The following is a 15,083-nucleotide window of genomic DNA, read 5'->3' on the forward strand; positions in this document are numbered from 1 at the left end:
TGCAGCCTTTTCCCCGCCATATAAAACTGCAAATGTTTTCTAACTCCCCCATTTTCTGTACTTCCAGTTCCCGAATCTTTTTCCCAGTGATATCACAATACCTTCTCCAATACATTTTCTTTGCCCTTCTTAATACCCTTCCTATTATATGAGGGGTGATTGATAAGTTCACGGCCTAAGGTAGAAGGAGTCAGTTTTAGAAAACCTAGCACACTTATTTTTCAGCATAGTCCCCTCCTACATTTACACACTTAGTCCAGTGGTTGTGAAGCATACGGATCTTGGACCTCCAGAAAGTGTCCACAGATGGGTGATTGATAAGTTCATGGCCTAAGGTAGAAGGAGATGAGTTATTAACTTCAAACTTTCTGCATAATCACTCAAAGAGTTGAACTGCCTGTGCATGTAACAAGAGCTGTGTAACTCATCTCCTTCTACCCTAGGCCACAAACTTATCAATCACCCATCTGTGGACACTTTCTGGATGTCCAAGATCCTCATATGCTCCACGACCACTGGGCTAAGTGTGTAAATGTAGGAGGGGACTATGTTGAAAAATAAATGTGCTAGGATTTCTAAAATTTACTCCTTCTAACTTAGGCCACAAACTTATCAATTACCCCTCGTGTTGTATGAAAGACGAATAGGAATAACCCTGCCTAACTTGCCTGAAAGCTTTATTCCACTCCTTCACAGCACTTTTACATTCATTCATCCACCATGGAATATCTTTCCTTTTATCGATCTGGGAATTGCTTCTTTAGCTATTGAGCTGAGAACAGAGCACAAGGTATTACATGATCAGATCAGGAAATCTAAATACATCCCAATTTGCCTCTTTAAAATTCCATCTGGGAATATGAGAACCTCTCCTCTGGTACACATCTTTTCTCATTGTACAGATAATGGGGAAATGATCACTCCCCATTGTTGCATCATTTTACGCTTCCCAGTAACACTCATTTACTATATCCTCAGATACCAGCATAAGGCCTGTAGCAGAAACAGTGCTATTAAGTAAATTTATCTTCATACTCCCACTGTCATTCAAGCACACCAAACACATTTCTTCCAGGAACTCTTTCACATTTTTGTCCCTACAACCCCACATAGTACTATGAGCATTTAAATAACCACACCATATAACCTTATTTTTCCCCATCTCCACCCACAGTTTCCACTACATCAGCTGTTAACCTTTCACAAGGGTTATAAAAATTTAATATCTGTACTTACTATTCTTCCTCAAATTTCAAACACAATCACATTCAGTTCAGGTGCCTTGCCGTTCGGTGTGGGCGATCATGTGTCTCCATCCATCACAGTCCCTGATCCTCCGAATTGTAGTTGTTGCCTTCCGGTTTCTAACCGTGATGTTAATCCATCTATCATTCTCACTCTCTGTCTGCCTCGGCTTCTTTCTCCTTCCAGCTTTCCAGTGGTAACTAAATGTTCCAATGTCTCTCCTCGCATGATGTGTCCAAAGAATTTTGATTGCTGTTTTCTGATTTTTTAAAGTAATGTACATCTTGTTTTCATTCTCTGTAGAACTTCTTCGTTGGTTATCCTGTCCGTATATGATATGATAGCATTCTTCTGAGGAACCACATCTCTGCTGCATTGATTCTTCTTTCCATTGCCTTTGTGATGGTCCATGACTCGCAGCCATACATCAATATAGTAAGAATGTAGCAGCTGGGAGCTCTAAGGCGCATGCCAATTGCTATTTTCTTGTTCGTTAGGATGTTTCTCATTTCTGTAAATGCTGTTTTTGCCATTGCTATTCTTGCTTTTCTGTCTGTTTCGCATTTGCCATCACATGTTACCCATGATCCAAGGTCCTTAAAGTTGTGGACTTGTTTCAGGATTTCATTTCCCAATACGATCCTACAGTTTGGGATATCAGGTTTCTTTGATATTCCCATTACTTCAGTTTTCTTTTTGTTTAAGGTTAGGCCAAGACTTTCGCTCTCTGTGTTGATGGTAGATACTAGTTTCTGTAAATTTACTTCACTGTTTTCTGTCAGTACTGTATCATCCGCATAGCAGAGGTTGTTGATATTGTAACCTCCTATACTTATTCCAGCTAGGTCTTGTATGGCTCATGATGTTTTCACTGTACAGGTCTGGTAATAGAACACAACCCTGTCTGACTCCTCACTTTATTGGCTGATATTCTCCAAACTCGTTGTCTATCCGTTTGGCTGCACTTTGTTGCCAGTAGAGATTGCTGATTATTCTTAGATTTTTTCCATCGATATTAATATCTTTAAGCATTTTCATGATGACTTGGTGTTTCACTGTGTCAAAGGCTTTTGTGTAGTCAATGAAACAGAAGTATAGGTTTTTTTGTACTTCTATTGACCTTTCAATAATATTCCTGAGAATATAAGTGGCATTTGATGTTCCCTTGCCTTCGACAAAGCTGCACTGTTCTTCACTGATCTCTGGTTTAATTTTGCTTCTTATTCTGAGCATGATGATTCAAAGTAGAATTTTTCTGAGGTGGCTCATTAAACTAATTGTTCTGTGTTGTCCACACTCTGTCGCACCTGGTTTCTTTGGTAGTGCAATGAATACTGCCATTAAAAGATCTTCTGGTACTTTTACAGTTCAACCAGAATGTTAACTGGCCCTGATGATTTCCCCTTTCGCATTTTCTTCATAGCATGTTCCACTTCTTCTTTCAGTATTGCGGGGCCCTCGTTGTTGTTGCCAATATGAAAGTTGCCGTCTCAGTCTTTGTCGTCATATAGGTCTTTGATGTATTCTGACCATCTTTGATTTATTTTTACTTTTTCCATAATTGTAGATCCATCTTTTGCTTTTATACATCCTGTTGTTGCCCCGCTTTTCTTCTGATTTGTGACCTCTTTGATCTTGTTGTGCATACGTTTGCTGTTGTTGGTCTGCTGCAATTGCTCTATCAACTCACATTTGTTCATAAGCCACTTTTCTTTTGCTTCCTTGCACTCAGCTGTTATCTGTGCATGCAAAGATATGTAGGCTTCTTCGTTTTCCTTACATTTTCTTCTTTGTTCCATAAGATTCAGAATTTCTTCCGTCATCCATTTCTTTTTAGTTTTTTTCTGTTGTTTGGGAATCACCTCTTGTGCTGCTTGTGTTACGCTGTCTGAGGTTTTCCCATTGCTGCTCTACAATGGTGATGTTTTGTAGAGCCTCGAATTTGTTCTTCACTGTTATTTGGAATTCATTTTTGATGTCACTGTTTTTTTCTCAAAAGTCCCAAATTCAGCTTTGGCTCTACTCTTGATCCTTTAAGCTTTTTCAGGTACATCACACTGATTATTGGTACATGATCACTGTAGCAATCTACACCCGGATATGTTTTGCATGATTTCAGAGCATTTCTATACCTTCTCTTTATAAACAATTAATCAATCTGGATTTTGGTGTTATCCCCTGGGCTCTTCCATGTCCATAGTTTTCTCGGGTGTTGTTTGAAGCCGGGTATTACCAATTATTTAATATTTTTCTGTGACCCATGTAGCTAGTCGTTAACCTCTCTCATTTCTCTCACCCATGCCGTAATGCCCAATATTGTCCTCATCCCTGGTCTTGCCTATTTTTGCATTGAAGTTACCTTGAATAATGGAATTTTCTGAGCTTTTACATTGTCTTAATGCTGTTTCTAGTTCGTCATAAAATTGTTTGATATTTTCTTCACTGCTGTCTGCTGTTGGACATAAACTTGAACAATGTTAATGTTTGCATGCAGTTTCCCAAGTAACATTTGATCTGATATTGTCCAATAGCCTTTTATTGATTTTGCATGTTCTTCATCTAAGATAATTCCAACACCTTTTTCATGTATTTCTCCTCCTGAGTAAATGATGGTATATCCCTCTGAGCTTGTTTTATCAGCCATCCCATCTCATCTAGCACATTCCCAAGATGCTGATATTTAATCTTTCCATTTCCTGTTTGATGTTGTCTTGTTTACCATGTTGGTTAAGGGTTCTTACATTCCAGGTTGCTAGTCTGATCTTCTATGCTTTTAATCACATAAACATCTCCAATTTCTAAAACTCTCTGTGCTATCCCATCCTTCACAAGGCAGCCACTCATTTTCTGATTTTGTCATATATCAACATAAGCTTGTATCTTAAAACTTAGACAAGATTTCACCAGGTTTTCTGCACATATATAATATCAAGTTTATATGGTAAATCTTCAAGAACTGTCTTAAATTCTTGACCCTGTGAAGGTGCACAGGCAACCTCTTCTCCTCTGCCATCCAGTGCCAGAATGGACACTGAATCCATGAACATTACCTCACTATCTTTTTATTTCCATTTTAGCTACTTAGTTAATTTAACTATTATATATATATATTTGCTGTAAATCATTTTTTTATTATACATTACATTGTACTGTTGCTGTAAAATCAACAAATTTCACAAAATATGCTGGTGATATTAAGCAACACACACACAAAATGCTAGAGGAACTCAGGCCAGGCAGCATCTATGGAAAAGGATAAACAGCTGACGTAATCTCGGCCGGAAACATTGACTGTTTACTCTTTTCCCTAGATGCTGCCTGGCCTGCTGAGTACCTCCAGCATTTTGTGTGTGTGATTGCAAGATTAGAAAAACCATCAACAATCCTCTATGAAGTCAGAATATTATTTACTCCTCCTTGCAAAGCATCATTAATAACTTTTAAGTTACGTCATTTATCTCTAGATGTTTTCTCTTTCTTTTTTCTGTTCTACCTTTAGTTTCTGCTGTACCATGAAAGTAACATCTGCCATGAAAGTAGCAAACTTTAGTTTATCAACAATCAACGAATCCTTTGTCCTGAAATCATGTGCTTTACACACTGACTTTAATCCATCTGTATTCTGGAAATTAATAGTTCCCATTGACACTGTCTTGTGTACCTTCTGAAGAGCCGCTGCATATGATATGCCTATTTCCACCCAAGCACACTGTACATCTGTGGTAAACTATGTATACCTGTCTGGACACGCCCCTCTGCTGACTGCTCCTGTGGCTCCTCCCACAGACCCCTGTATAAAGGCGATTGGAGGCACTGCTCCTCCCTCAGTCTCCAAGATGCCGTGCTCCATTTTGCTGCTAATAAAAGCTTATCGTTCACCTCCAATCTCCGAGAGTTATTGATGGTGCATCAACTTCCAAATGAGAGAAAATCTGCAGTTCTTATTGGACTCCCCCCTTCTCCAGCCCTGGATCTCTTTCACCAATCAACATCCCAGCTCTTTACTTCATCCCTCCCCCCTTCTGGTTTCACCGATCACCTTGTGTTTCTCTCTCCTGTCCCCCACCTTTTAAATCTACTCCTCTTCGCTTTTTCTCCCGTCCAGCCAAAGGGCCTTAGCCCAAAACATCAACTGTACTTTTTTCCATGGTTGCTTCCTGACCTGCTGAGTTCCTCCAGCATCTTGTGTGTATTACACTGTACTTCTATAGCTTTCTAACGTACAGGACACCCTGCATGAGCAGAACTATGTCTCTCCCCTACAACTGCAACATTTAGGACTAATACTTTTTCCCCAATTACCACAATCATGTTCTCCACCACATCTACCACACCGCTTTTAACCCCTACACACACCTGCTACATGACCAAACATCTGGCATTGAAAACATTTCAAAGGGGGGGACACAGCGCATTGACTCAAACTAGATAGCCAATATAGCCTAAATTAACCTTATCTTGCAACTTTTGTCCATCGAAATTAATCACTATGATAAACTATCTGTTCCTACACCACCACTAAATACTTCTTAATGCTTAACATTCATAAATTTTCCCCCAACTAAAATTTTTTATTTGATCCATAGCAGCTGTCCTGTGATTACTCCCCCAAACCACTGTCTTTCAGTGTAATTCCTTAGTGATACTTTCCTCACTCCCAGAGCTCTTAACTCTAAAGCTTTCTCATATTTCTTACAAAACACTAAGAGTGCCCAATTTCTTAAAGGCTTTGCACCCGCAATATCTTCCAATGCTTTTTTCAAGTCCTTAGTTAATCCAATTGGATGGATATGAGAAGCAGGTCCACATTCAAAACCCAGCAGTACCTTACACTCTTCCTTCCTTCTTTTATTTAAATCCTGAAGACTGCCTTCATCACTGGGTGATCAGCCATTACAATTCTCAATTTGCTGCTTACTTTTCCATGTTCCCAATACCAGCTATTCGCTTTCCTCTGTACAACCTTTATCACCTGATTCCATCTACCCTTCACTACTTCAGTCTTCTTCAGCAATTCTTGCCATTTCTATGCCCACACTTTCCTGCCTTCAGCGCTACAATTGTTAACATATTTGCTTCTCTCAATGACCTCCAACTGAATTATTTGATTATATGCACATAAGTTGCTACCATACAATTGGCAGATTAGAAATCTGCATGAACAAGCAGGTGTACAGGTGTAACTAATAAAGTGACCACTGAGTGGATATTGATGTGGATGGAAGGACTGACTACACTGCTGCCAGGTTTGACAATGATCTAAAGAAAAATGGTTATCAAGTTGCAAGGAGAGCATGAACGAACCTGCAAATGGATGTTAAAGGCTTAGTGAATGGACAAGAATTGGCAGGTGGAACAGTGTGAGTTTATCTACCTTGGAATGAAAAATGAAAAAAACTTATTTTTTGAACATGAGACCATATTGGTGGCCGAAAGAGACTGTGATGCAGTGTCTTGACCTGAAACGTTGGCTGTCTCTTTGCCTAGGAACTGGAACTAGGAACCTGTTTGTTTTTGTTCCAGACAGTAGAATCGGCAGTTTCTGTGCCTCCACATTATGTAAATGGTGAGAGATTGCAGAAGGCTCTGGATGCAAGATTCATAAAATGCGGGTTATGCGTGTGACGCTAGTCATTAGGAATGCCAACGGAGTATCATGAGTACTGGTAAAGGAATTGAACACAGAAGCTATAAGACCGTATGACGTAGCAGCAGAATTGGGTCTGCTCTGCCATTTGATCATGACTGTCTAGTTTCTCTCTCAGCCCTATTTTCCTGCTTCTGCCCATAACCTTTGAATCCCTGACTAATCAGGAACCTATCAGCCTCCATTGTCAATATACCCAATGACTTGGCCTCACAGCTGCCTGTGCAATACATTTCACAGATCCTCTGGCTAAAGGAATTCCTCCTCATCTCTGTTTTCAGTGAGCATCCTTGTATCCTGTATCTCTGGTCCTAGCTTCCCCCACAGTTGGAAACATGCTCTCCATGTGCATTGTATCTCGGCCTTTCAATATTCAATAGGTTTCAAAGAGATTCCCCCCCATTCTTCAAAACTCTAGTGAGTATAGGCCCAGAGCCATCAAATGCTTCTCATATGTTAACTCTTTCATTCCCGAGATTATTCTCACGAATGTCCTCTGGACACAGTTCAATGCCAGCGTATCTTTTCTCAAATATGGGATCCAAAACTGCTCTAAATACTCCATATGTGGTCTGACCAATGCCTTATAAAGCCTCAGCATTAGATCCTTGCTTTTATATTCTAGTCATCTCAAAATAGATGTTAACATTGCAATTGCTTTCCTTACTACTGACTCATTATGCAGGTTAACCTTTAGGGAATCCTGCACTGGGAGTTCCTAGTCCCTTTGTACCTCTGATTTCTGAATTTGCTCCCATTTAATAAATAGTCTATGTCTTTATTCCTTTCACCAAGTGTGGGACCATACACTTTTCTACACTGTATTCCATCTGCCACTTTGTTGCTTATTCTCCTAATCTGTCCAAGACTTGCAGGCTTCTTGCTTCCACAACACTGCCTACTCCTCCAACTACCATTGTATCATCTGCAAACATGGCCAGCAAGCCACCAATTGCATGATATATTAACATTTCACGTAAAAAGTAGCTGAACCCTGCGAAACACCACTAGTCACCAGCAGCCAATCAGTAAAGGCCCACTTTATTCCCACTCTTTACCTCTTGCAGTGAGCCAATTTTCTATCCGTGCTAGTATCTTTCCTGTAATACCTTGGGCTCTCATTTCTCTAACAGCCTCATGCACGGTCCCTTGACAAAGGCTTTCTGAAAATCCAAGTGAATGCCATCCACTGCCTCTCCCCGCCGATCCTGTCTGTTACTTCCCCAAAGAATTCCAGCAGATTTGTCAGATAATGACAAATCATGCTGGCTTTGGGCTGTTTTAACATGTACTGCAAGTGCTCCGAAACCGTATCCTTAAATCAACAAGGTTATGCCTTTTTTAGATAGTGAGGCTGTATCCAGAATAATGTGTACAACACTGGTCTTCCTTAAGGAATGTCAGAATCAGAATCAGGTTTATTATCTTCGGCATGTGATGTGAAATTTGTTAACTTAGCAGCAGCAGTTCAATGCAATACATAACCCAGCAGAGAGAGAGAAAAAAATAAATAAAATAAAACATAATAAATAAGTAAATCAATTACATATGTTCAATAGATTATTAAAGATGTGCAAAAACAGAAATACTGTATATTAAAAAAGTGAGGTAGTGTCCAAAGATTCAAAGTGCATTCAGGAATCGGATGGCAGAGGGAAAGAAGCTGTTCCCGAATCACTGAGTGTGTGCCTTCAGGCTTCTGTATCTCCTACCTGATGGTAACAGAAAGAAAAGTGCATGCCCTGGGTGCTGGAGGTCTTTAATAATGGATGCTGCTTTTCTGAGACACTGCTTCCTAAAGATGTCCTGGGTACTTTGTAGGCTAGTGCCCAAGATGGAGCTAACTAGATTTACAACCTTCTGCAGCTTCTTTCTGTCCTGTGCAGTAGCCCCTCCATACCAGACAGTGATGCAGCCTGTCAGAATGCTCTCCACTGTACAACTATATAAGTTTTTGAGTGTTTCTGTTGACATGCCAAATCTCTTCGAACTCCTAATAAAGTATAGTCACTGTCTTGCCTTATTTATAACTACATCAATATGTTGGGACCAGGTTAGATCCTCAGAGATCTTGACACCCAAGAACTTGAAGCTACTCACTCTCTCCTCTTTTGATCCCTCTATGAGGATTGGTACGTGTTCCTTCGTCTTACCTGTCCTGAAGTCCACAATCAGCTCTTTCGTCTTTCGTAGTGATGCATTGGAAACAGTTCAGACAAGGTTTACTCAATTGTTTCAGGTGTCTTCTGAGGTAAGGTTGGACAGGTTGTGCTTGTATCTGCTGAAGGTTAGAAGAGTGATCATTACCAGGTTTCAACATGGGGTAACATCCATTAACTTCCAGGAAGCAGGAAGTCTCCCTTCAATCCATACTGTATTAAAACATTTCAAAACCAACATGTTTTGAATCTGATAACTGCATAAACAACTGTCATCTTTCCCAAGTGATGTCTGACTGCATTGTTAATAAGCTTTTTAAAGTTTAGACAATGTAAATTTGACATCCAGGCTGGAACTGGAACATACATTTTTCTCGGCAATAAAGTGTGGCTCAGGGACAGCAATGGTTACTTCAGGTGCCGGGTTTTAGATGTTTCAGAAAGGACAGGGAGGGAGGCAAAAGAGATGGGGCATGGCACTGTTGATCAGAGATAGTGTCACGGCTGCAGAAAAGTTGAACGCCATGGAGAGATTTTCTACGGAGTCTCTGTAGGTGGAGGTTAGGAACAGGAAGGGGGTCAATAACTTTACTGGGTGTTTTTTATAGGCCGCCTAATAGTAAAAGGGATATTGAGGAGCAGATAGGGAAACAGATCCTGGAAAGGTGTAATGATTATAGAGTTGTTGTGATGGGAGATTTTGTTATCAATTGGCATCTCCTTAGAGCAAAGGGTTTACATGGAGTGGAGTTTGTTAGGTGTATTCAGGAAGTTTCTTGATGCAATATGTAGATAAGCCTACAAGAGGAGAGGCTGTACTTGATTTGGTATTGGGAAATTAATCTAGTCAGGTGTCAGATTTCTCAGTGGGAGAGCATTTTGGAGATAGTGATCATAATTCTATCTCCTTTACAATAGCATTGTAGAGAGATAGCAACAGACAAGTTAGAAAAGCATTTAATTGGAATAAGGGGAATTATGAGGCTATCAGACAGGAAATTGGAAGCTTAAATTTGAAACAGATGTTCTCAGGGAAAAGTACAGAAGAAATGTGGCAAATGTTCAAAGGATATTTATATGGAGTTCTGCATAGGTATGTTCCAATGAGACAGGAAAGTTATGTTAGGGTACAGGAACTGTGGTGTACAAAGGCTGTAATAAATCTAGTCAAGAAGAAAAGCTTACAAAAGGCTTAGAGAGCTAGGTAATGTTAGAAATCTAGAAGATTATAAGGCTAATAGGAAGGAGATTAAGAAGAAAATTAGGAGAGCCAGAAGTGGCCATGAGAAGGCCATAGGAGGTAAGATCAAGGAAAACCCCAGCGCATTCTACAAGTACATGAAGAGCAAGAGGATAAAACGTGAAAGAATAGGACCAATCAAGTGTGACAGTGGGAAAGTGTGTATGAAACCGGAGGAAGTAGCAGAGGTACTTAATGAATACTTTACTTCAGTATTCACTATGGAAAAGGATCTTGGTGATTGCAGTGATGACTTGCAGCAGACTAAAAAGCTTGAGCATGTAGATATTAAGAAAGAGGATGTGCTGGAGCTTTTGGAAAGCATCAAGTTGGATAAGTCACTGGGACCAGACGAAATGTACCCCAGGCTACTGTGGAAGGTGAGGGAGGAGATTGCTGAGCCTCTGGCAATGATCTTTGCATCATCAGTGGGGAGGGAAGAGGTTCCGGAGGATTGGAGGGTTGTGGATGTTGTTCCTTTATTCAAGAAAGGAAGTAGAGATAGCCCAGGAAATTATAGACCAGTGAGTCTTACTTCAGTGGTTGGTAAGTTGATGGAGAAGTTCCTGAGAGGCAGGATTTATGAACATTTGGAGAGGTATAATATGATTATGAATAGTCAGCATGGCTTTGTCAAGTGCAGGTCATGCCTTACAAGCCTGATTGAATTTTTTGAGGATGTGACTAAACACATTGATGAAGGTAGAGTAGTAGATGTAATTTATATGGATTTCAGCAAGGCATTTGATAAGGTACCCCATGCAAGGCTTGAGAAAGAAAGGATGCATAGGATCCAAGGGGACCTTGTTTTCTGGATTCAGAATGGCTTGACCATGGAAGGCAGAGTGGTTGTAGATGGGTCATATTCTGCATGGAGGCCAGTGACCAGTGGTGTGCCTCAGAGATCTGTTCTGGGACCCTAACTCTTCATGATTTTTATGAATGACCTGGATGAGGAAGTGGAGAGATGGGTTAGAAAGTTTGCCGATGACACAAAGGTTGGAGGTGTTGTGGATAGTGTGGAGGACTGTCAGAGGTTACAGCGGGACATTGATAGGATGCAAAACTGGGCTGAGAAGTGGCAGATGGAGTTCAACCCAAATAAATTTGAAGTGGTTCATTTTGGTAGGTCAAATATGATGCAGAATATAGTATTAATGGTAACACTCTTGGCAGTGTGGAGGATCAGAGGGATCTTGGGGTCTGAGTCCATAGGACATTCAATGCAGCTGTGCAGGTTGACTCTGTGGTTAAGAAGGCGTACGGTGCATCGGCCTTCATCAATTGTGGGATTGAATTTAGGAGCCGAGAGGTAATGTTGCAGCTATATAGGACCCTGGTCAGACCCCACTTGGAGTACTGTGCTCAGTTCTGGTCGCCTCACTACAGGAAGGATGTGGAAGCCATAGAAAGGGTGCAGAGGAGATTCACAAGGATGTTGCCTGGATTGGGGAGCATGCCTTATGAGAATAGGTTGAGTGAACTCGGCCTTTTCTCCTTGGAGCAACAGAGGACGAGGGGTGACCTGGTAGAGGTGTAGAAGATGATGAGAGGTATTGATCGTGTGGATAGTCAGAGGCTTTTTCCCAGGACTGAAATGGTTGCCACAAGAGATTTAAGGTGCTGGGGAATAGGTACAGAGGAGATGTCGGGGTAAGTTTTTTACTCAGAGAGTGGTGAGTGCGTGGAATGGGATGCTGGCAATGGTGGTGGAGGCAGATATGATAGGATCTTTTAAGAGATTTTTGGATAGGTACATGGAGCTTAGAAAAATAGAGGGCTATGGGTAAGCCTAGTAATTTGTAGGTAGGGACATGTTCGGCTCAACTTTGTGGGCCGAAGGGTCTGTATTGTGCTGTAGGCTTTCTATATTTCTGTTACTTGCCGAAACTATTTCTCCATAAGACCTCTCTACTTAAATTGGCCAAACTATGCACACTGACATATGCCTTTGTCAATAATTCTGCCATTTTATTCAGTTACTGCAACCATACAAAACTTGGTAATTCAACAAATTTTCTAACTCACCCATTTTCTGTATTTTCACCTACCTGGATCTCTTTCGCAATGCTAACACAGGACATTTTCAAATATATACAGAGTTGGTTCAGTTAGGAGTTTATGTTGTAGCTGAATTTGTTTGGCACAGCATTGTGGGCTGATAGGCTGAGCTCTGCTTTATTGTTGGGATAACGGAGACATGGCTGCAAGGGGATCAGGCCTGGGAATTGAGTGTACCAGGGTATACGTGCTATCGTAGAGACAGAAATATGGGAAGAGGGGGTGGGGTGGCCCTGTTGGTGAGGAATGAGATTCAGTCCTTAGCAAGGGGTGACTTAGGAACAGGGGAAGTAGAGTCTGTGTGGATTGAGCCGAGGAACAGTAAGGGTAAAAAGACCCTAATGGGTGTTGTGTACAGGCCCCCAAACAGTAGCGTGGATATTGGGTACAAGTTGATTAGGGAGTTAACATTGGCATGTGCTAAAGGTAATGCAGTCGTTCTGGGAGATTTCAACATGCAGGTGAACTGGGAGAATCAGGTAGGTGCTGGACCCCAGGATAGGGAGTTTGTGGAGTGTCTAAGGGACGTATTTTTGGAACAGCTTGTGCTTGAGCCAACCAGGAACGAGGCTATTTTGGACTTGGTGATGTGTAATGAACAGGAATTGATAAGTGATCCTGAAGTAAAGGAGCCATTAGGAAGTAGTGATCATAACATGATAAGTTTTTATCTACAATTTGAGAGGGATAAGGGCAGATCAGAGGTGTCAGTGTTGCAATTAAATAAAGGAGACTACGGAGCCATGAGGGAAGAGCTGGCCAAAGTTAAATGGGCGGATGCCCTGGCAGGAAAGACAGTGGATCAGCAGTGGCAGATATTCTTGGGGATAATACAAAGGATGCAAAAGCAGTTCATTCCAATGAGAAGGAAGGATTCAAAGAGGGGGAAGGGGCCACAGTGGTTGACAAAGGAAGTCAGAGATTGTATAGCATTAAAGAAAAAGAAGTATGACAGGGCTAAGATGAGTGGGAATACAGATGATTGGGAAAGTTTTAAGGAACAGCAGATCTTAACTAAAAAAGCAATATGGAGAGAAAAAATCAGGTATGAGCTCAGTCTAGCCAGGAATATAAAAGGGGATAGCAAAAGCTTTTTTAGCTATGTGAAGAGAAAGAAGATAGTTAAGAACAATGTTGGCCCCTTGAAGAATGAATTGGGAGAAATTGTTATGGGAAACAGGGAAATGGCAACAGAATTTAATGCGTACTTTAGATCTGTCTTCACCAGGGAGGACACAAGCAATCTCCCAGATGTATGGATGGGCCAGGGTCATAAGATATCAGAGGAATTGAAACAGATTGACATTAGGAAAGAAACTGTGATGAGTAGACTGATAGGACTGAAGGCTAATAAATCCCCGGGTCCAGATGGTCTGCATCCGAGGGTTCTAAAAGAGGTGGCTCAGGAAATTGCGGATGCATTGGTAATCACTTTCCAATGTTCCTTAGATTCAGGATCAGTTCCTGAAGACTGGAGAGTGGCTAATGTTATCCCACTTTTCAAGAAGGGAGGGAAGGAGAAAACAGAGAACTATCGCCCTGTTAGCCTAACGTCAATCGTGGGGAAGATGCTTGAGTCCATTATTAAGGACGAAATAATGGCACATCTAGATGGCAGAAATAGGATTAGGCCGAGCCAGCATGGATTTACCAAGGGCAAATCATGCTTGACTAATCTGTTGGAGTTTTTTGAGGGTGTAACAAGGATGTTAGACGAGGGTAAGCCAGTGGATGTAGTGTACCTAGATTTTCAGAAGGCATTCGATAAGGTGCCACATAGGAGATTGGTGAGTAAAATCAGAGCTCATGGTATTGGGGGCAGGGTTTCAACATGGATAGAAAACTGGTTGGCAGATAGAAAGCAAAGGGTAGCAGTGAATGGGTGTTTCTCGGACTGGCTGGAGGTGACTAGTGGGGTACCACAGGGCTCTGTATTGGGACCACAGCTCTTTACGATTTATGTCAACAATTTAGATGAGGGCATTGAAAACTGTATCAGCAAGTTTGCTGACGATACTAAACTGGGTGGCAGTGTGACATGCGAAGAGGACATTAGGAGAATACAGGGAGACTTGGATAGGCTGGGTGAGTGGGCTGATACTTGGCAGATGTCATTCAATGTGAATAAATGTGAAGTTATCCACTTTGGAAGCAGGAACAAGAGGGCAGAGTATTGTCTGAACGGTGTAGAGTTAGGTAAGGGAGAAATGCAAAGAGACCTAGGAGTCCTAGTTCATCAGTCAATGAAGGTGAATGAGCAAGTGCAACAGGCAGTGAAGAGGGCAAATGGAATGTTGGCCTTTATTACAAGGGGAATTGAGTACAAGAGCAAGGATGTCCTTTTGCATTTGCACAGGGCCCTGGTGAGACCACACCTGGAATATTGTGTACAGTTTTGGTCTCCAGGTTTAAGGAAGGACATTCTGGCAATTGAGGAAGTGCAGTATAGATTCACCAGGTTGATTCCTGGGATGGCAGGGCTGTATTACGCAGAGAGATTGGGCTTGTTCCCACTGGAATTGAGGAGATTGAGAGGGGATCTGACTGAAACGTTTAAGATAATTAAAGGATTTGATAGGATTGAGGCAGGAAATATGTTCCAAATGTTGGGAGAGTCCAGTACCGGAGGGCATGGATTGAGAATAAGAGGTCAGTTATTTAAAACAGAGTTGAGGAAAAACTTCTTCTCCCAAAGAGTTGTGGAGGTGTGGAATGCACTGCCTCGGAAGAC

The sequence above is a fragment of the Hypanus sabinus genome, chromosome 13 (assembly GCF_030144855.1).
Source record: "Hypanus sabinus isolate sHypSab1 chromosome 13, sHypSab1.hap1, whole genome shotgun sequence".
Lineage (NCBI taxonomy): Eukaryota > Metazoa > Chordata > Chondrichthyes > Myliobatiformes > Dasyatidae > Hypanus > Hypanus sabinus.